This window comes from Euprymna scolopes, chromosome 26 (assembly GCF_053919585.1).
Source record: "Euprymna scolopes isolate OS-2025 chromosome 26, ASM5391958v1, whole genome shotgun sequence".
NCBI classification, from domain to species: domain Eukaryota; kingdom Metazoa; phylum Mollusca; class Cephalopoda; order Sepiida; family Sepiolidae; genus Euprymna; species Euprymna scolopes.
In genome coordinates this window covers 60,988,827-61,012,876 of record NC_136507.1, presented here as the reverse complement: position 1 = coordinate 61,012,876, position 24,050 = coordinate 60,988,827, and the positions used below count along the sequence as shown (strand labels likewise).

Sequence of the window (24,050 nt, the reverse complement as noted above, 5' to 3'; positions counted from 1 at the left end):
AAAAAAAAATTTCTGGTTTTGTTGGATTCAAGTGGATCCCCCCCCTCCAGTTTAAGAGATAGCAGGTCACGTGGTAATATACAAAATGGCTAGCGTAAATATAAAGATCGGTTTTTTTATCGACGAATATTTTGAAAGCTGAATTTTTTTTTATTCCTGTACATTTTTTCCTGATATTTTTCGTTAAAACTCTTGTATAAATACTATTTTTAACCAGTTAAATACGTTGGAGACATTGTCATGGAGTTTAATAATCTCTAGAACAAAGCAGAAGAGAAATTACAAAAGTATCGGTAAAACAAAGTGTTTGTTTACATTTGTTCGCCATTACTGGATGTTGACGTCACGTCACGTGACATGACTAAGCGTTTTTGGATTATGTAATATTAACATTAAAATGACAGGTTTTTTTTGGGGCCCCCCTAGGAGAGAAATGATCAGTTCACCCCCTTTTAATGGTCCGTTTGGTGTGGAATTTCGATATTTGTCATGCGGGTGATCAAGGTTCAATATGATACATAATTTGTCAACTTTGGTTGTGTCTGTCAAAAGTTTGAGCTGACGTCACGTCACGTGACACGTATTGAATAACGTTAAAATGACAGGTTTTTTGGGGGGCCCCCCTAGGAGAAAAACGATCAGTTGACCCCTTTCTACTGGTCCGTTTGACGCGAAATTTCGATATTTGTCATCCGGGTGATCAAGGTGCAATATGATACCAAATTTGTCAACTCTGGTTCCGTCTTTCAAAAGTTTTAGCGTTACAAACAAACATACATACATACATACATACATACATACACACCGATTTTTGCCTTTTATATATATAGATGTAGTGGCCTTTTCCTAGATACCTATTGCTAAAAATTATACTTTCATTTTGTTAGAAAAATCTCTCTTCAGATGCCCTGCATCATTCAAAATAAAAACAAATATTTTTATAATTGTTTCAGTATATTGCTACACAATGTGAAAGTTTTTAACGTTTGTAAAAAAAATCATGAATGTGCTTATATTGCAAAAAAGAAAATATCAGTGCACAGTATTGAAAGTGTTTGAGATTCAAAAGTCTGTAACATTTCTACTAACTTCATAAGATGTCATGTGAGAAACTGAATTGAATATCAAGACATTATCTGAAGCGTTTTTATTTTGGTGTAACATATGTGTTTACAGTGAACCTTAACTTTTAATAAACAGATTGGTATGCAATGACATAGGCTAAAAATCTTTAAAATATATATAAATTGGAAAAATGTGTGAACAAATGAAAAAAAAATGATCCGCTCCACTTGATGACATCAAGCATAGTAATATTTTAGTGAAGAAAATATGAAATTGATGTTCAGTGATTAGTTTGGATGAATGAGAAAATGTAATTGTTTGATGCATAAAAATAACTCAGTTGCTGTATTTGATATTAAGCAGCAAAATATAGTGATTTGAATATTTGGGAAAACATCAAACCAGATTATGTAAAAAGAAAAAAAAAAGATGAAATTAGAAAATATATATTTTATGTTTATGAGTTCTGCCAATCAAAATTTTGTGGCAGAAATTGGGTGATTACCATGCAATTTTATTTTGGTAAAATTCTTAAATTATTAGAATGTTTATTATAATTTCTAATTAGTGACTTGTTATAATCAAAATCCGCCCTAAAGAGTGTCCTTTCTTTTATTAGGTATCAGAGTAGGTATCAAGATTTCTACTTCTATACAAATGTGATATTTCAGATCTGTACATAAAAAATTTGTTGAATATATAGGTTGAGAATTGTTCTGTGTCGCTCTCTCTCACACACACACGCATTCTCACTTTTATAGATATAATAGATAGATTACTCTAGATATATTTCCATATGTCTGAATACCCTATATACAAATTTTCAAATCTGTAGATAAAAAAATTTGTTGAGTATATAGGTTGAAAATTGTTCTCTCTCTCTCTCTCACACACACATTCTCAATTTTAGAGATATAATAGATAGATTATGCTAGATATATTTCCATATGTCTGAATACCCTATATACAAATTTTCTAATCTGTAGATCAAATATTTGTTGAATATATAGGTTGAAAATTGTTCTTACTCTCTCTCTCTCTCTCTCTCTGGCTACCTCACACACACATTATAACTTTTATAGATATAATAGATAGATTATGCTAGATATATTTCCATATGTGTGAATACCCTATATACAAATTTTCTAATTTGTAGATAAAAAATTTGTAGAGTGCATAGGTTGAGAATTGTTCTCTCTATCTCTCACACACACACATTCTAACTTTTAATGATATAATAGATTATGTTAGATATATTTCGATATTTCTGAATACCCTATATATAAAAATTTGTTGAATGTATAGGTTGAGAACTGTTCTCTCTCTCTCTCTCTCTCTCTCTCTCGCTCACACACACACATTCTCACTTTTATAGATATAATAGAAAGATTATCCTAGATATATTTCTATTTGTATGAATACTCTATATACAAATTTTAAAATCTGTAGATAAAGAATTTGTTGAGTATATGGGTTGAGAATTGTTCTCTCTCTCTCTCTCTCTCTCTCACACACACACACACATTCTCACTTTTATAGATATAATAGATTATGCTAGATATATTTCCATATGTCTGAATACCCTATATACAAATTTTCAAATCTGTAGATAAAAAATTTGTTGAGTATATAGGTTGAGAATTGTTCTCTCTCTCTCTATCACACACATTCTCACTTTTATAGATATAATAGACAGATTATGCCAGATATATTGAAATATGTCTGAATGCCCAATATACAAATTTTGAAATCTGTAGATAAAAAATTTGTTGTATACATAGGTTGACAATTGTCCTCTCTCTCACACACACACACATTCTCACTTTTATACATATAATAGATAGATTATGCTAGATATATTTCTATATGTCTGAACACCCTATATACAAATGTTCAAATCTGTGGATAAAAAATTTGTTGAATGTATAGGTTGAGAATTTTTATCTCTCTCTTTTTCTCTCTCTCTCTCTCGCTATCTCACACACACGCATTCTCACTTTTATAGATAAAATAGATAGATTATGCTAGATATATTTCCATATGTCTGAATACCCTATATACAAAGTTTCAAATCTGTAGATAAAAAATTTGTTGAATATATAGGTTTAGAATTGTTCTCTCTCTCTCTCTCTCTCTCACACACACATTCTAACTTTTGTAGTTATAATAGATAGATTATGCTAGATATATTTCCATATGTCTGAATACCCTATATACAAATTTTCTAAACTGTAGGTAAAAAATTTGTTGAGTATGTAGGTTAAGAATTGTTCTCTCTCTCTCTCACACACACACACACACACACAAGTTCTCACTTTTATAGATATAATAGATAGATTATGCTAGATATATTTCTATATGTCTGCCTACCCTATATACAAATTTCCAAATCTGTGCCCAAAAATGTGTGGAATATATAGGTTGAGAATTGTTCTCTCTCTCTCTCTCTCTCACACATATTCTCACTTTTATAGGTTATATAGGTTGAGAATTTTTTGCTCTTTCCATCACTCACATTCACACTTTTATAGATATAATACATAGATTATGCCAGATATATTTACATATGTCTGAATACCCAATATACACATTTTCAAATCTGTAGATAAAAAATTAGTTGAATATATAGGTTGAGAATTGTTCTCTCTCTCTCTCTTTCTCTCTCTCTCACACACACATTCTCACTTTTATAGATATAATAGATAGATTATGCTAGATATATTTCCATACGTCTGAATACCCTATATCCAAATTTTCTAATATGTAGATAAAAAATTTGTTGAATATATAGGGTGAGAATTTTCCTTCCTCTCTTTCTCTCTCTCTCTTTCTCACACACACACAAGCTGAAAATTGTTCTCTCTCTCTCTCTGACTCTCTCTCTCTCTCTCACACACACACACATGGTCATTTTATAGATATAATAGATAGGTTATGCTAGATATATTTCTATATGTCTGAATACCCTATATACAAATTTTTAAATCTGTAGATAAAAAATTTGTTGAGTATATAGGTTGAGAATTGTTCTTTCTCTCTCTCTCACACACACATTCTCACTTTTATAGATATAATAGATTATGCTAGATATATTTCCAAATGTCTGAATACCCTATATACAAATTTTCAAATCTGTAAAGATAGAATTTGTTGAATATATAGGTTGAGAATTGTTCTCTCTCTCTCTCTCTCACACACATTCTCACTTTTATAGATATAATAGATAGATTATGCTAGATATATTTCCTTATGTCTGAATACCCTATATACAAATTATCAAATCTGTAGATACAAAATTTGTTGAGTATATAGGTTGAGAATTGTTCTCTCTCTCTCTCTCTCACTCACTCACTCACTCACTCACTCACTCACAAACACACACACACATTCTACCTTTTATAGATATAATAGATTATGCTAGATATATTTCCATATGTCTGAATACCCTGTATACAAATTTTCAGATCTGTACATAAAAATTTGTTGAATATATAGGTTGAGAATTGTTCTCTCTCTCTCTCTTCTCTCTCTCTATTTCACACACATTCTCACTTTTCTAGATATAATAGATAGATTATGCTAGATATATTTCCATATGTCTGAATACCCTATATACAAATTTTATAATCGGTAGATAAAAAATTTGTTGAATATATAGGGTGAGAATTGTACTTACTCTCTCTCTCTCTCTCTCTCACGCACACATTCTCACTTTTATGGATATAATAGATAGATTATGCTGGATATATTTCCATATGTCTGAATACCCTATATACAAATGGTCAAATCTGTAGATAACAAATTTATTGAATAGATAGGTTGAGAATTGTTCTCTCTCTCTCTCGCAACCTTACACACACAACCACACGCAAACATTCTGACTTTTATAGATATAATAGATCGATTATGCTAGATATATTTCCATATGTCTGAATACCCAATATACAAATTTTCAAATCTGTAGGTAAAAAATTTGTTGAATATATAGGTTGAGAATTGTTCTCTCTCTCTCACACACTCACATTCTCACTTTTATAGATATAATGTATAGATTATGCTAGATATATTTCTATATGTCTGAATACCCTATATACAAAGTTTAAAATCCGTAGATAAAAATACGTTGAGTATATAGGTTGAGAATTGTTCTCTCTCTCTCTTACGCATACACACACACACACACACACATTTTCACTTTTATAGATATAATAGATAGATTATGCTAGATACATTTCCATATGTCTGAATACCCTATATACAAATTTTCAAATCTGTAGATAAAAAATGTATTGAATATATAGGTTGAGAATTGTTGTCTCTCTCTCTCTCTCTCTCTCTGGCTACCTCACACACACACACATTTTCACTTTTATAGATATAATAGATAGATTATGCTAGATATATTTCCATATGTCTGAATACCCTATATACAAATTTTCAAATCTGTAGATAAAAAATGTATTGAATATATAGGTTGAGAATTGTTGTCTCTCTCTCTCTCTCTCTCTCTCTCTCTCTCTCTCTCTCTCTGGCTACCTCACACACACACACATTTTCACTTTTATAGATATAATAGATAGATTATGCTAGATATATTTCCATATGTCTGAATACCCTATATACAAACTTTCAAATCTGTAGATAAAAAATTTGTTGAGTATATAGGTTGAGAATTGTTCTCTCTCTCTCACACGAAACTGTGCGCTCGGCTTCTTCCCCCCCTTCCCACCCCAAATGCTTGGGAAACTGTGCACTGTTTTTGTTGGTTTTCAAGCTGCCTCTCCCCCCCCCCCACACACACACAGTTTAACAGTAGTAGGAGGTCAAGAGAAAGAGGGTGAGAGAGAGAGAAGAGTAAGTTGGTGAGAGAGAGAGAAAAGAGAAAGAGGGTGTTGGTTTTATATTTTTATTATCGTCTAATATTTTGAAAGCTGAATTTCTAATAAAATGTGCATCTATAGGAGATAATGCCTGGGAATGTGTTCCCCCCCCCACAGTTTAACAGTGGTGTGACGTCAAGAGAAAGAGGGTGAGAGAGAGGGAAGAGTAAGTGGGTGAGAGAGAGAAAGAGAGAGAAAAAAAAGAAAGACGGTGTTGGTTTTGTGAAAAAAGTTGTTATTTACAATTGTTCGCATTCTTGGCCTTTTGGTCAAGATCAAAGTGTAGTATCTGTTCTTCAGATGCTGCACTTCTATTTCTTGTTCTCTTTCGGTGGAGGAGAAATCCTCCACGACTGAGACAATTTTTATTTTTGTACCTTTTCTCCACGTTAAAAAACGACCCTGGTGTCTAACTCTGTCCCGTGGGGAGGCATAGTAAATAGGTACAATTGTTCGCCATTAGTGGATGTTGACGTCACGTCACGTGACATGACTAAGCGTTTTTTTTTTTTAGTATGAATAACATTTTTTGTTTTAATTATAAAGTCTACACTTAATTTTATAGAAAATGATGTATATATAATGGAAAAAAAAAATTTCTGGTTTTGTTGGATTCAAGTGGATCCCCCCCCTCCAGTTTAAGAGATAGCAGGTCACGTGGTAATATACAAAATGGCTAGCGTAAATATAAAGATCGGTTTTTTTATCGACGAATATTTTGAAAGCTGAATTTTTTTTTATTCCTGTACATTTTTTCCTGATATTTTTCGTTAAAACTCTTGTATAAATACTATTTTTAACCAGTTAAATACGTTGGAGACATTGTCATGGAGTTTAATAATCTCTAGAACAAAGCAGAAGAGAAATTACAAAAGTATCGGTAAAACAAAGTGTTTGTTTACATTTGTTCGCCATTACTGGATGTTGACATGACTAAGCGTTTTTGGATTATGTAATATTAACATTAAAATGACAGGTTTTTTTGGGGGCCCCCCTAGGAGAGAAATGATCAGTTCACCCCCTTTTAATGGTCCGTTTGGTGTGGAATTTCGATATTTGTCATGCGGGTGATCAAGGTTCAATATGATACATAATTTGTCAACTTTGGTTGTGTCTGTCAAAAGTTTGAGCTGACGTCACGTCACGTGACACGTATTGAATAACGTTAAAATGACAGGTTTTTTGGGGGGCCCCCCTAGGAGAAAAACGATCAGTTGACCCCTTTCTACTGGTCCGTTTGACGTGAAATTTCGATATTTGTCATCCGGGTGATCAAGGTGCAATATGATACCAAATTTGTCAACTCTGGTTCCGTCTTTCAAAAGTTTTAGCGTTACAAACAAACATACATACATACATACATACACACCGATTTTTGCCTTTTATATATATAGATGTATATGTATATATATGTATATGTATATATATGTATATGTATGCATATGTATATATATATGTATATGTATATATATATATATATGTATGTATATGTATATATATAAGTATATGTATATATATGTATATGTGTGTATATATATGTATATGTATCTGTATATATATATATATATATATATATATATATATATATATATATATATATATATATTTATGTTGGGACGAAGTATCGAAATCGTAATCGGGAACCGGCAAAAATCGGAAGATTTGGGGGTATCGGAATCGGAAAAATTGATTCCTATTTTCCGATGCCAAACCGATTCTTTTAGTTGTCTTTTTTATTTGATTTTGTTTAAAGTAAAATCTTCCATTGCTGATAATAATGATAAAATGATAAATATTTATTGATTTTAAAATACCAGTAAAGCTAAAATCTATAGATCATCCTCCACAAGTGTATTTTGATGTTTAGGAAAATATCTGCATATTTAACGTGTGTTTTTTTTTTTTACCAAAATGGAGGGAAATAACAATGTTATAGCTAAATAACTACAGATTTATAATGAATCCAAATCGGAATCGGTATCGGTAATTGTATCGGAATCGGGAATTTAGCATGGAATCAGTAATTGTATGGGAATCGGGAATTTAGCATGGAATCGGTAACTGTATCGGAATCGGGAAAAATATTGCATCATCTTATCACTAGGATATATATATATATATATATATATATATATATATATATATATATATATATATATGACTTTGTTGCCATTTTAAGATTTGCAAACCGCAGGAAAATAAGTAAATGACACTAAGCATGCGAAGGATTAAGATGGTTAGGATTACACTCTTAAAAATATAGTTTTACTCTTTAAAAATAGTTGACTTCCTTGTCTCCCAAAATAATGGCTTTCAAATCGTAAACTGCTTCGACCACTTCCGCTAGCAACTATTTTAATCGGGTAAACACCGATCAAAACACGCTCCACAAATAATGTAATCATTTGATGCGCCCGCCTTACGCCGCCTAGGAGAAGATACAGTTTAAAAATGGAGACAGACAAACAAACAGACAGACAGACTTAGTGAGTTTTGTAAATGAGATTTGTATATATGAACTTTATTATTCACGTATAACTTAGTCCCAGGACTAAGCAATATTTTAGCATGTATTTGCAATTATAAAATTTATTTTTATGATATAACTCAGTCCCAGAACTAAATATTTTAGCGTGTATTTGTATGCATGAATATTATTTCTTTACATATAACGCAGTCCCAGAACTAGGGAATATTTTAGCGTGTATTTATAAACGTGAAAATTATTTTTCACATATTATTTTTTTAAATTTTTTTCTTTTTTACATGGTAGTCACCACTTATCAAGGCCCGGAAGCCACTCTGGGATAAGGGTAATTGCGTGTATAGTAATCAATGGGATAATATCGTAGTAATCTTTAGTAATGGAGATTTGATAAAGTGTCTTACTTAAGGGGGCGGTTTATCAGGAATTTGTTTATGTTGGACTTGAAGACATCCAGGTTGTAGTCAGGTGGGAAACAGGCTAAAGGAAGAGAGTTCCACAGGCGTGCACTTCTAAGAAAGAAGCTTTGTTCATGGAATATTCAGTCCCAGAATTAAAGAATTTTCTGTTATTAACATATATAGAAAAATAAGCTTGAGGGCAATAAACGCCGATTCACTCATCTGTAAGCATAAAACGTGGACATGATTGAATAAGATAATTGATAGGTTTATGACACTGAGGAATTGTCGCATGACGAACGCACAACTTGCAAATTACGCGTAAGCAATAATGAAATTCTGGTGCCACCTGACATTCCAGCTTCCGTTTTTACCCTCTCTTTATTTCTACCTGTGCATTAGTTTACCTGTATCCTGTTTCAGCCTAAATTACTTTTCTGCCGTTTTCGGGCAACTTTGCTAATCTGAACGGCGTTCAATCATACCACACTGTCCATTCATTGATTAATAATTTGGGCAACAGCTAGATTTTACCTGACGTCGTTTACACATCCCGGTAACATGAAACAGATCTTTTCTTTTTTGTTTGTGATTTTTTTTTTTTTTTTTTGCAACGTGAGGATTGATAATTCATATTATTTATGTTCTTCTGTGCTAATTTCATAACGTTTCGACTGATGTAACCTCTGACCTTCTTCAGGTGTATCTTGTTGAACTTGTGAATCTTATTGTCAAACTTATGATTCTGTATGGAATTTCGAACGAAAGGGACCATGGCGTAACGGATAATACACGTGGTAAATTCAGCTGTAATTTACATTCAAAATGCAATTGGGAATTACTTAGGATTTCTAGCCAACCATGACTGGTGGAACGAGAGTATGCTGCTCCTATGAACTAAATAAAGGGTTCCATTCGAAATTCTGTGCAGATTCCCGAGTTCGACAGAAAGATTACCCAAGTTTGACAGAAAGATTTCCGATTTAGACAATATATATCTGAAGAAGGTCAGCGGTTACATTAATCAAAATACTGTGCAAATAACACTTAAGATGAGAACAGTAGTCTGAAGAATCTAAATAATATGAATACAAGATTTTGTCTTGCCTTATGAGTTTAGAGGTCCTACTACTATTGTAACATAGCACGGATGGCAATTGGCAAATACCGAGTCATGAGCAAAATAACGTCAGGGTAAGGTAAAAGAGACTATAAACAGGAGAAAGCACTTTAGAGAAGACGTCATGCAAGAGATGTCACAGCCATGAAGAGAAGTCCCGCATGACGGGAGAATGAAGAAATAAATGTCGTCGTAAAACACAAAAAGCGAGTTGAAATTCTATTCTCTTCTCTGTCTACATGGCGACGGAGGCTACAATGTGCTGGGTAATGTTACACCACAGATACTACTACTACTACTACTGCTGCTACAGATACTGCTGTTGCTGCTGCTGCTACTATAACATAATCTAGTAGGTGATGCCTTTTTCTCTTTTCTGCAACCTCTTTTCCACAGAAGAGACGTTGCGGGCCTGTCTCTGCTCTATCGTTATTTTCATGGCAAGTGCTCGACTGAGCTCCAATCTATAGCCCCCTCTCACCAATTTTTCACAAAGAAACACTCGTTTTAGCCAAAACCACGATCTAAGATTTCCCCCACTCTCTATCGGTGCCTAAACCTAAACGTGGATTCCATGAACAAAGTTTCTTTCCTAGGACTGCCCGCCTATAGAACTTTGTTCCGCTGGTCTGCTTTCCAGCTGACTACAATATTGTTGTCTTCAAGTCCAACATAAACAAGTTCTTATTGAATCGCCATCGCAAATAATCTAATTATACCAAATTTCAACCACAAATGGTTACTACAGCTACTGTCCCAATGACTACCGTACACACATTAACCCTTATCCTCGAGTGGCCTCGGTGGTCTTGATATGTAGTGACTCCTTTGTAAAAAGCGAAACACCAACAGGATGGTACAACTGCTACTTAACTTCCTTTTGAAGCTATGTCTTTCTGAGGATGACAAGTGACATATAACAGTAGTCAATATATATTTTAATAAAGACCGAATTTATTGTAAATTCGTTTGAATCAGCATTTGAATCAGCATTTGATTGAATTGTTGCCATTGGTTTCTCTGATTCTTTCAACTACTTATATTACGTTCTCATCGATGAGCAATCAAGACACGAAATAAAGTCTTTATACATGCATGTATGTATCCATACGCACTGATCGTTCTATTCTCTGTATTATCCCTGTTTTTCTTTGCTGTTTCATGAGTGGCTGTGATCGTCTAATATTGTTTTTCGATCGTTTCGTCTGTTTAACTTGGATGAATAAACTTCTCATGCAGGAACGACACACAAGAAAGACTTTCACCAAGGTTTTATTGGAGAGAATGGACTTAGGAGAGAGAGAAAGAGATTACATAGCTAAAATAAATTCACTCTTAATTTCCTAACTTACTCTTAAATTATCACGGATAGAGCTTCAGGGTAGCATTCAGCTTAGATTATTTCTACAACATATGTGTGTCTATTCACTTGACTTCCAACTAGGAGACTGACCGAAAAACCTTTGTTTCTCTCACCTGAAAACGTGTCGTCATATCTTATCCTGACATCATTCGACTGTTTTGTCTACAAAGTTTGACATTTATCCCTGCTTCAACTCACGTCACCTGTCTCAGGGTACAGTTCTGTTTGCAGATAGGTTATCGTGACATGCACTAAAAGTGGCCTTCGTCAAAATTCACACTAACTAACTTAATCGTTACTTACTGGTGTAAGGTTGTGGATTCGTTATATAGATGTGGTATTAATTTTCATTGGTGGGAGAAAAGGGATTATAAAAAGATCGAATTAGGGAGAACAGGGCGTCAAATTTTTGACAGCTGAGAGTGAACAGAGACATTAAGAGTTGGTGATGTAGATTGAGTTAAGAGTAGTCATTACGACTTGATGGGTTGGTGTAGAGAAGTCCAGACATTGTTTTTTTTTTTCATACTAGATGACAATTCCCTAATTAAAAAAAAAATAACCGTCTTTTTTTATTACAGAAAAAAAATCTTTAATCATTTAAAACCTGCCAGATCAATGGTATCAGTTTTATTAGGAATGTAGGATGTTTTGTTTTGTATAGGGGTGACTCAACCTTTTATAAATGTGAATGCCTGTCAATAATCGAGTGGAAAATAGTAAGATATGCAAGCACATGCAGATATTTAGACGATTCATGTAGATTATGTCTGAATGAGAAATTTGAAATTCTAAACTCGCCACTTGAAACTTTAGAAGCGAAATAGCAAGCAACAGTATATGCAGAATATACGTTACTTTAGGATAACAATATTAAGAAAAAGAAAATAACATTATAAAAAAATTAAACCGACATCTAAAATAGAAATAAAACTATTCCAGGCACACGCATGTTAAAATAAAGTCACCTATTAATACGACACGTTCACAAAAGGGTGCATCACCTCTATATAAATTAAAACAAAGGAAGTGAATGCAAAGTAAAAGTCAGCCGAACCTTTGTTAGAGAGAAACCCTGCTATTGACTAATGAAAACATTAATCAGTGAGAGGGGATAACAATAAATTAGTTAGTTTGCAAGCTAGACTAAATACTACTCAGTAACACGAATTCCATGTACTTTAGCCTACAGGAATAAAACATGGAAGCTACTGTATAGCTTAATTGCCATAAATACGTCTTCAGACACATTCATTATATATATATATATATATATATATATATATATATATATATATATAGTTCATTTAATCACATAAATTAATATACAAAAGTATAAATTTATGCGTAAACTTTAAGTATTTACTTCAACAGTGCTCAATACGTAGGTAGAGCTAGGTAGTAAGTTATATACCGCCATATATATTTTATAATTTACTACTATATATATATATACTAGCAAAAGTACCCATCGTTGACTGGGTTCAAAAACAGCCTACAGAAAATGGACTCTGATTTATTAAAGTATGATAGGTTATGAAACGGAAGGGTTGTAAAGAGATAGCTTCGAATTTGGGGGTATCAAAACCAAAGCAAAATATCATGAAAGTAAAAATAAAATAGATAAACCCCATAATTTATTATACTATACCTGTTCACACTGAAACACTTATCACAATATTCTATGGATCTATATAAAAAAAACCTTGTTAAACTTTGTGACATATTTCCATTCTATGGAGGTCAGGTGCGAACGAACACCCCATAATTTTATTATACCATATTTCTTCAAACTGAAACATAATTATCAAAGTATACTTACACAGATAGATATAAAAAGTCTTTATTAAAGTTTGTGCCTATTTCCATTCTATGGAGGCCAGGTGCGAACGCAGACCCCACAATTTTATTTTACTATCCCTATTTAAGTTATCTCTATTTGTGGAGTATTCAGTTCCTAGAATAGTTAGAGTGCTTAGTTATAGTTTGGGGTTAATTATGTGGTTGGTATTCTAATGTAACGCTGGTTTACGATAATACTTCTTGTAGGTATATATCAACATTCCAATTACAATCGTACTTTACTCATAGATGATTATTTTAGTTAATCGTTTTTGGGTGTTTAGATATCAATTATACAAAGTGTACCCACCTTTATCCGGTTGGTAGCAAATTGTGTTTCTGTTCGTTTAGTTTAGTATTAATGAGCACTCTTTAATAATCACGTGAGTTTCATTGGATTTACAGCTAAGAAACCAATCGATACAATCAGAGGCTAAGGATTGGGGGTGGAGAATTGTATGTTATGATTTCGATTCTAGCTGATTGCACCCAAGTCATATATATATATATATATATATATATATATATATATATATATATATATATATATATATATACTAGCATTTCAGCCCGACGTTGTCCGGATGTTTGGATGTGTCTGCTGAGCAAAAAAAAAAAAAAAGTGGTAGTAGGAAGGCAGGCTCGAACCCATACCGCGAAGCAGGAAAAGAACGGGAAAAAAACCTGACGTCTATGCTGTTACGACCACCGCCAAACTGGAAGTGACAATTTTTAAAATTAAGGCTAGACAATCGAAAGGAGAGGATGACTTTCAAAAATATCGTCGAAAAAAGCGACCCCCCCCCTGTAGAAAAGTCTCCAGTTGAAGGTGAAGATATTAGTGTTTTTAGCCAATTTTTCGATATTTGTCGTCTGAAAGGTCGGACATTAAAAAGATACTGATCTTGGTAAAATCCGTTGCCTCTGTCGAAAATTTTAGGCACACATGCAAACATACATACATACATTTATATATTGGTAACTAAAAATTTTCGACCCAAACCGATTAAAATGCTTGCAGTATCTCTGAATACCCTTTTTCTGAGTAATTTGGTAGAGACCGCAGAAAAAAAAGGTCAATTTTTTAAACTTCGTCTCCTATTATGATCCCTTAACATTTATTGTTTTGAGCTCAAATCAAGTTATTAAGTTAGATCAATGTCAAAGGAACCTATATCTAAAATTTCAAGTGATTAGACCCAAAATGGTCGGACGAGTATGGTAGAGTTCTCAAAGCTCCAATCGTTGAACTTTGGTCCCTTAACAGCCACATTTCTGGCCGAAAACCGATCCCAAAGATTTTCCCAAATCTCAGTACTCTGTATATCACATTTCGAGTCTGTAGACTAAAAATTGACAGAATTATTGCGTAGGGAAATGTACACACACACACACACACACACACACACACACACACACACACACACACACAGACACGTTCACTTTTATAGATATATAGATATATATATTTATATATTTGTAGTTTTGATCCCACTACTATATATTTGGTTTTGGTTTTGGATTATCGATAGATTTTATATATATATATATATATATATGACGAACTGCAAGCACTTGTGCCCCCTCGACGTAAATAACCCTGACAAACCCGACAAGCAGCTAAATCCCACCCCTTCACAGTAGAGATCCCTAGATGTAAGAGAGCCTTCTACTCCAGTAGTTTCTTCCCCAGGAAAGCTAGACTTCGGAATTCCCTGTCGGGTCCCTGCTTCGCCAACTGTACTGACATGCTGAAGTTCAAGTGCAACCTGAACCGACATCTTGCTGCCCAAATCCCTACACAGTATCCCTGATGCCCATGTCTCTGATAGTAACTCCCTACAGCAAAGTGGCAATATGCCTTGTTTGGGATGAAAATGTAATAATTTTTTTTTTTAAATACATATATGTATATATATATATATATATATATATATATATATATATATATATATATGTATGTATATATATACGTGTATATATATATGTGTGTGTGTATATATATCTATCTATATATGTATATATATATGTATATATATATATATCTATATGTGCATATATAGATCTATGTGTATATATATGTATATATATGTAGTTATATATATATATATATATATATATATATATATATATATATACATATATATATATAAAGACAGAGAAAAAGAGTGTGTGTGTGTGAGAGGAAGAAAGGGACAGAAGCAGCAGTACATTGTGAAACCATACCAGCTCCCCAGTCTTTAATATTTCTTGTCTTGATTTCAGTTGGAACTTTTCTCTTCAATTATATGACAGGTAATCTTGCAAGAGAAAATAAATATTCCATATCCACATTTCTCTGCCTTAGTGGAAGTGTGATGGTGGCCATAAACTATCAACCTTCAATTTTTTCCCCGTGACCCTTGACAACTGCCAGTAATATTAGAACCTCTGAATTCCGGAAGATGAATTAACAGAACACACACACACACACACACACACACACGCACGCACGCACACACACACACACACACACACACACACACACACACACACAAAAGCTGATGAATTACTGACGAGGTAGAAAAAGGAGTATTTTTATTTTAGCGATTTTTATTCATAATAAAAGACGAGATGACCTTAAAATGATTCACTGTTGATAAGCTGACGTTTATAGATACAGCTGGCTCAAAGAATTTATACCTTTTCTCTATCTCTCCGAATACTAACCAATCTAATAATACTAAACCAGCTGTGACAATTGGGATATTGGCGTAGAATATAAAATATAAACTAAAATGTACATGATTTTTATAAAGCATAGCGTTCTACCTATTTACTATGCCTCCCCACGGGACAGAGTTAGACACCAGGGTCGTTTTTTAACGTGGAGAAAAGGTACAAAAATAAAAATTGTCTCAGTCGTGAAGGATTTCTCCCCCACCGAAAGAGAACAAGAAATGGAAGTGCAGCATCTGAAGAACAGATACTAGCGTTGTAGATGTCTGCAATTTAATTTATTTGAATATTTGATTTGGAACATTTGCTATATATCTATCTGTAATTGAGACCACGTAACAGTCTTTGTTTTTAATATGGAGTCACCGTTTATCAAGGCCCGGGTGCCACTCAAGGTTAAGGGTTAATGGATGTCAGGTGTCAAAACATTGTGCTGATTCGTGATGGTAGAAATTAATTATGTATAGAGGACGGCTAAAAAAACTTGTTTACGTTGGACTTGAAAACCAAGTAGCGCCACAATATTGTGTTCCACAGACGAACAATTTTGGAAAAAAAGAATTTAAAAATTTTCGTTTAGTTTAGCAATAGTGGAAAACGTTTAACATTTTTTCAGCAGGACTTTTTCAACCGATAAAAAGTTTTTTTGTTTTTTTTACTCTTATTGATGTAACTATTTGGTTTTTTTTTTTACATGGGGGTCACCACTTATCAAGGCCCAGGAGCCACTCGGGGATAAGGGTTATTGTGTGTACACTAATCAGTGGAATAGTATCGTAGTAATAGTTAGTATTGGGGATTTGATAAAGTGTCATTACTTAAGGGGGCGGTTCATCAAGAATTTGTTTGTGTTGGACTTGAAGACATCCAAGTTGAATTCGGGGGGGCGAGAACAAGCAAGCGGCAGAGAGTTCCACAGCCGTGCAGTTCTGAGAAAGAAGCTTTGTTCATGGAATCTACGTTTTGATTTAGGCACGGAGAAAGAGTGGGGAAAATTATTGACAGTGGTTTCAGCTAATCGGGTGTTTTTCGTGAAAGATTGGCGGGGGGGGCCAGAGAATGGAGCTCAGACAAGCACTTGCCATGGAAATAACGATAAAACAGAGACAGGCTCGCAACGTCTCTTCTGTGGGAGAGAGGTTGCAGAGAAGAGAAAAGGTCATCCCCCACCAAGCCACGAAGTCTATTTTGTACTCTATCAAGGCAGGATAGGCTGTTTTTAATGGCATCATCATCATCATCATTACCACCACCACCACCACACGATCATCATCATTATCATCATCATCGTTTTACATCAGTTGAAGATGCTGTCATGTGTTGGACGACTTTTAGAAATTGACTTCCATACTAACCCATCTCTGGCCAAATGTTTATTCTTCCCTCTTTCGCCAATACCCATCCTTATAATTTTCTTTCTATATTTTTTTGTTCTTTCTCTACCAACTTACTCCGCTACATTAACTGTTCTACATCTAATAACCCAAGAACTCTTATCCATTCTTTCAACGTGACTATACCATCGAAGTCTCCTGTTCTGCATACATCTCTTTTAATCTTCTCCTGTATTATTCCCATATCATTTATCTCTATGCAACGCATATACTCGTACGTCATTAGTCAAGTTTCACTGCATACATCAACACATGCACTTAAAGGGACGGTTAAAGTCTTAAAAAGATCTCTCGGTTGGAGTAACTAAACTAATGGGAGAATGTTTGGCATCCAGTAGAATGCACCATCCCCAGGAAAAAACAAAGTGATAAGAAAATTAAAACAAAAGAGAGAAATACGTCATTGGTCAAGTTTCACTGATAGACTTATTCCTTCGTTGACACTAGTAACGTTCTGCTGGTTAGTAATGTTAGAAATTTCATGAACTTAATCCATCCCCTTCTAACTTTTGCTATCACACTGTTCACTGATATCAACAGTGCAACAAAACTTCTGAACAGCAGTTTTGCATCCGAATGTATTTTCTCTACATCTAACTTCTCACCAGTTTTTCATTATCTCAGACTTCTTTCACACAAACTGGTTATCATCTTTTAACCAATTTGTAATTCCACTGCAGTTCTTGCGTACTGAATTCTTACAAGAACCGTAAACGAGTTGTTCCCACCGCCCTTTGCACAAATTGAGCAGTGGAACGTTCCTCTTTCTGGAGAGTCAGGAATCAAAAGAACTTCATCCAATATGAATAATGAAATAACCAATGCAATATGAAACCTTATAATCGATAAAAGCGCAGAAATTGGCAATATTTACTATGAACATTTTAGCTCAATTCTACAAATTTCTCATAAGTTTGCAAAAGCAACATACCATGTTTAGAAATCATAGTATTTTGAAGATCAAAGTCTTGTTGTCTAAAAAAAGAATGGTGGGAGAGTGCAAAAATAAAAAAGGAAACCACAAAGGAAATAATGCAATAATGTATGATGATAGATGTTCAAAATCCGACTAACAGCAAAATCCCACCCCTTCATTCTAGAGGATTTCAGATGCTGTTAATCTTTCTGCTCAATTTAGTAGAAGATGCGACGTTCTTGATCTTTCTTTGCTATATTGTGATCAACAAAGCATTTCTGAATTTTTGAAATAAGGATTTCTATTACTTGCACAGTTCTTATCATGACTTTGTCAGAACTGTGTTTTTGTTCAGACATTACCTTTATTTTTGCCTCTATTTCTGCCTTTCCTTTGTGAAGGCTACTGTGTGTATACGATTCCATGTAAATGTGGAAAAATAAACAATGGTGAGATGTGTCGCCCACTTAAATGAAGGTTAGAAAAACACCATAAAGTCATAATATGTGAAGATATTGAAAAGTCGACTACTCTTATGGAAAGAAGTGAAAATTATAGACAGAGAAGATTAAGGTGACTCAAAGAAGCTGCACATATGCTGGACGATAGTGACCTACTAAGCAGACCTTGTATATGTATTTTGAACACATGAGGGATTCACGTTGTTGACTAAGCTGTTGACGTCATAGACAAAGAGAGAATTTTCAATGTATTCAGACAGACTTAGAATCAGAGCTAGACAGTCAGAGAGCAACTTAGAGGAGGGGCCAGTCGGAAACTGAGAGCTGACGCCCTCTTGGAGGCGAGAGGGTAGGGAGATAGGACAATGTAATCATAAAAGCTTGAATCCCTGACCATCATCATATCCAGCTGGATGAATCTATATTTTGTAAACTGTTTGTCTTCGTTGTCTTCATTACAACTGAAAGGTAAATGTGTTTTTGTCTATCATCTTAAAAGAACTGTCTGCCCCGTTCCCATCATCATAAGTGAAGTATCTCCCCTCTATATATCTTAAAAGAACTGTACATATCATATCTCTCATTCATCTGTTATAAATGTATCTCCCAAAATGTATCCCGTCATATGTCATATGTCAACAGCAACAGCAACTCGACGATATGCACTCTGTCATATATGTACACACGATATAAACACATATATGTACACCACTATTCAACATATAGAATTTAATACAATATGGGAGCCATTAATTATAAATAACAAATAAGGTCACCATTTATATATATATATATATATATATATATTCAGAAAGCGTGAGAGAATATATGATTATTTTCCACTGCCGAACCAACATTGCAGCTGTTGGCTTTCTTGGCTCTTGTGTGCTGCGACGTTGGTTCAGCTGTGGGAAATAATTATATCTATAATATAAAGCTAAATGTGTGTGTGTGTGTGTGTGTGTGTGTGTGTGTGTGTGTGTGTGTGTGTGTGTGTGTGTGTGTGGTCACGAATAGGCTCCTATATGGTTGACTATTTAAAAAAAACTGATTACATATAATGATAGAAGATGTATCGAGACACAGGAATGGGTATGTTTGATCTGGCAGAACGGTGGTTCATTAGAATTGTGGAGTCTGTGTTCGCGCCTGGTCCACGAAGTATGGAAATAAAAAATTAAAAAATAAAAAAAAACGTTTACAAGTGTTTTTGATATAGATGTACATAATAATACTTTGATAAGTATGTTTTAACTTAATAGGGATGGTATAATAAAATTGTGAGGTTTGCGTTCGCGCTTGGCCTCCATAGAACGGAACTAGGCACAAACTTTAATAAAAACTTTTCATATCTATCTGCGTAAGTATACTTTGATAATTATGTTTCAGTTTGAAGAAATATGGTATAATAAAATTATGGGCTGACCTCCATAGAATGAAAATATGTCACAAAGTTTAACAAGGTTTTTTTATATAGATCCACAGAATATTGTGATAAGTGTTTCAGTGTGAACAGGTATGGTATAATAAATTATGGGGTTTATCTATTTTCTTTTTACTTTCATGATATTTTGCTTTGGTTTTGATACCCCCGAATTCGAAGCTATCTCTTTACACCCCTTCGTTTTCATAACCTATCATACTTTCATAAATCAGAGTCCATTTTCTGTAGGCTGTTTTTGAACCCAGTCAATGACGGGTACTTTTGCTAGCATATATATATATATATATATATATATATATATATATATATATATATATATAATAATCATCATCATCATCATCATCCAGTCCTTCATAGTTGAAGAGGACTAGTCAGGTTCTAGGTACTTTATTCTATGGTGTTGTAGTATTCCACGTTTAGTGTGGAAAGTTTCTCCACAAATAATGCATGGGTTGCGCCTTTTATTTCTTCCTTTCCTTTGTCTAGACTACTGCGATGACAACTTTGGTCTTCCCAATTTATCGTGTTCATATTCATTGTCTTTAGGTGGCGCTTTATCACATCCCGGTAGCAAACTTTTTGCCCACCAGTCTTTCTGTACCCATTTTCCAATTCTCCATACAATCAGATTTTTGGGGTGCCATTGTTTTCCATTCTGACCACATGTCCAGTCCATCGCAGTTGTGTGGTGGCGACTATGGCTTCTATGCTGTCCACGTTGGCCCTGTTGAGTACTTCAACATTTAGTATAAGATCGTCCCATTTAATTTTATAATTTTTCTTAGGTGGCATTGTTGTATTGCTTCCAACCTCTTTATATGGTCCCTGCACAGTGTGTAGGTTTCTGCTGAATATAGTAAAGCAGGTAATACTGCTTTATAAACTTTGCATTTTGTTTCTAGTCTAATGCCATTCCTTGGCCATAATCATTTTTCTAGTTTTCTGAATGAAGCCCACGCACTCTGGATGCGACAGCTTATCTCCTTGTCTGCACGGCCGTTGATAGTCAGTGTACTTCCCAGATACTTAAAGTCTGATACCACTTTTAATTCCTCAGCGTTTATCATGATCAATGGATGTCAGGTGATGGTTAGTATATTTCCTCAGTTTTCCATGTATTTACCTGAAGACTGATTTTCTATGCCATTCTACAAAACGAGTTTACCATGTTTTGGATTTGGTCCTTGCTGTGACCTCCAAAGCTGCCTCATCTGCAAATAACAGTTCTGTTATCAGCTGGCTTTGAGTCTTTGTCTTTACTCTCAGTCGTGCCAAGTTGAACAGTTTAACATCAAATCTTGAGCAAATAAAGACGCCTTCGTCCGTGTCTTATTAGTACCGTGGTTAAGAAAAGCGTAAAAATCGTTGGTGCAAATGCACATGTTTGTTTTGTTCTGTGATTCACCTCTATGTGATCACTCTCTTGCTTTCCCTATGATACTCTTCATCTTGTGCCTTCATGAAACTGTTTAACAATTTCAATAAAGTAATCTGGGCATCCAAATGTCTTAAGGACTCTTCACAACACATTTTTGTCAACTGTGTCAAAAGCTTTTTGGAAGTCAATGAAGACTACATAAAGATCTTGGTGTTGTTAAGGCTAAAGATCATGGCAGTTGTTGACTTCTCCTGCCTGAAGCCACATTGTGATTCAGTGAGCACCTTCTCTGCCAGGCCTGAGAGTATTCTTTGAACTATCTTTGCCATGATCTTGCCTGCTATGGATAGGAGAGATATACCCTATAGTTACTGCAGTCTCTATGGTCACCTTTGTTCTTATATATGGGTATTATCATGACATTTTTGAAGTCTTGTGGCGGAGCTTTGCATTTTCAGCATTTCGTTATTAGTAGGGCTATGACAAGAGAATATTCTTTTCATTATTTTGACTCTCAAGTATATATCTGACACAGTTAGACACAGTTAATCAACCAAGAACGACATCACTCTATATAAAAGCATATAAGATAACTGATATCGGATATATACTCGAGAGTCAAAATAATGAAAAGAATATTCTCTTGTCATAGCTGTAGTTATTAGTTCATTTTTTGCACTAGCATCCCTCCTCCAAACTTATAGATTTCAGCAGGGATACTATCGACCCCTTGAGACTTATTCTTTTTTATTTTCGTTATTGCATCTAATAATTCTTCTATCGTTGGTTCATTGTTTATGCCCATTTGAGATGGTAGGGTTGAGATGTAGTCTAGAGCATCATCCTCTTTAGATGATTCTATGTTTAATAGGTCGTCAAAACATTATTTTCACCTGTGGATTAGTTGGTCAGGTTCAGTTAGTGTATTGAATCCATCTGATGACAGTAATGTATTGCTCATTTGAGTCCTGGATCCATACACTTCCTTCAGGGATATGAAGAAACCAGCAGACTTGTTTTCATCTACCAACCTCTGCATCTCATTTGCATTATGGAGCCACCAATCTTTCTCCATCTCCATGAAGATCCTTTGGAACTTTGCTCTCACTTTCTTTAATTTTTCAAGGTTGGCTGCACTTGGGTTGTTGAGTTTTAATTTGAGTGTTCCTTTTGATTTCTTGATCATTATCGTTGAACTTGTCGGCATTTCGTCTTTTTCGAGTAACCAAGTACTTCTGCAGCCGCTTCAAAGGTTGCTTTGCTTATTTTATTTCACATTTGTTTGGGGGGGGGGAGGGTTCTTCTAATATGTGGTTACTTAGTTCTCTTCTTTCAGGTTATTCCTTTGTCTTAGGTCATTAAGTGAGTGGTCTATCAGTGCAAATAAGTTTTGCAGTATCTAGCTTCTTCTTACCGTAAGTTTGCTTTTTGCCATACCTAGGTTTTATGTTAAAACTGAAACTTGTTCTAATGAGGTAGTGGTCAGTATGACAGTCAGGTCCCCTCATGGTTCTTGTGCCTTTCACATTCTGTAAGATTTCGTCTTACAATGCAAAATCTAGGAGGTGGGGCCTTTTGGATCCAGGACATCGCCATGAGAAGTAATGGTTGTCAGTTTGTTGGAAATATGTGTTGGTAATTGTTAAATCTGATTCAGAGCAAAGGCATAGTTGGAAGTTCTTCATTTGAGTTTTGTTGTCTCTTGCCAAATTTGCCCAGAACAGAGCCCCATGTGATATAATCATTCCCCACTCGGGCATTGAAATCCTCTAATAGGACTAGTTTGTCCACTACAGGGACTCTTGTGATTATTTCTCGTAATTGGCAGTAAAAAAAAACTTCCCTCTCTTCTTCTGAGTTAAGTCATTGTAAGCATATAAACGTTTATGAGAATAATATAACAGTTTTGGGGTATACCTATCCTTTCTTGTTCTTTTAATTGGCCTTTGCTACTGAACCTAACCCTTTGTAGAGCAGTAATGTCTGCGTTAACGTTGCCTAGCTCTATGTAAATCAGGGCCGTTCTTCTATGAGACCTGTCGCTTGTATCTATGTCTAACAACCTTCTCACGTTCCAAGTTGCAATTTTGAAATTTTGTTTTTGCCTTTTATTTTTTTTTACTTTGATCGCTTTTGGTGAAGATCTACTGATCGTGGTTTAAATTTTGGGTGAGCTGTCTTTATTTCACCTGTTCTAGAAACTTCCATTTTCATAGCAAGCAATGCTATCTCTTAATAGGGCTGCTTAGATGTTCGTGCAGCTATTTCAAGGTACTATCATCCATTTAGTAAACTTGTGGCCATCACACAGAAACCGCCTGTGTGCAGAGGTTGGGTTAGTAGCTCACAACTCTCATACCTGCCACCTGCTCCATCATCACAGGACTTTGCACCTAATCCCTTTCTCACTTGCACATAAGTGGGCGGTCTATAAGTTGCTCAACAGATAAGCACCCTCTAAACATCCAATGCTGTAATCCAGTGGAGCAAAACCGCGACAACTGGCAGCACTGGACACTACAGTTTCTGGCTGGAAGTAGCCTCGGTGAGGTTTGCAATCGTCCTAACGTGCCCACAACTATG

The 24,050-nt window shown here is 34.6% G+C and overlaps 1 protein-coding gene and 1 pseudogene across 2 annotated transcripts in view; one reads left to right on the top strand and one right to left on the bottom strand.

Annotated features, from left to right (window-relative positions):
- LOC145248106 (potassium voltage-gated channel subfamily KQT member 1-like) overlaps nt 1-24,050 on the bottom strand; it is a 760,452-nt gene that overhangs the window by 348,840 nt on the left and 387,562 nt on the right. The gene's annotated exons all lie outside the window — the stretch shown is intronic.
- On the top strand, nt 6,194-6,327 carry LOC145248487 (U2 spliceosomal RNA; annotated as a pseudogene).